Below are 343 nucleotides of genomic sequence, written 5' to 3'. Positions count from 1 at the left end.
CTGAATATATATATTGAATATTTGAATGATATATAACTTACTGGTATAAATCACACGGCAGGTTTTGCTATCCTCGCTTCTATTATTGAACTTCAATGCATATTTCATTTTCTATGGTAACTCCAAGTGTAGATTCATGACAAAAATAACTTCCAAAGTCAATGGTTTAAAAGACACCTTAAGATATAAAAGATGTCGATGTTAACCTGAAGGAAATTAATTTTATATTATTTAATACAGTTTACAATGTCAACGCTTTATTTGCTTTTCCTCTACTCTTTTCCGTCTCTTGCTGAATCTCTCTCATTCTCTTCATTCACAAGACAAAACAGACGAATGTTTA

The sequence above is a fragment of the Penaeus monodon genome, chromosome 23 (assembly GCF_015228065.2).
Source record: "Penaeus monodon isolate SGIC_2016 chromosome 23, NSTDA_Pmon_1, whole genome shotgun sequence".
Classification (NCBI taxonomy): domain Eukaryota; kingdom Metazoa; phylum Arthropoda; class Malacostraca; order Decapoda; family Penaeidae; genus Penaeus; species Penaeus monodon.
Note: the sequence above shows the minus strand (reverse complement) of the source record.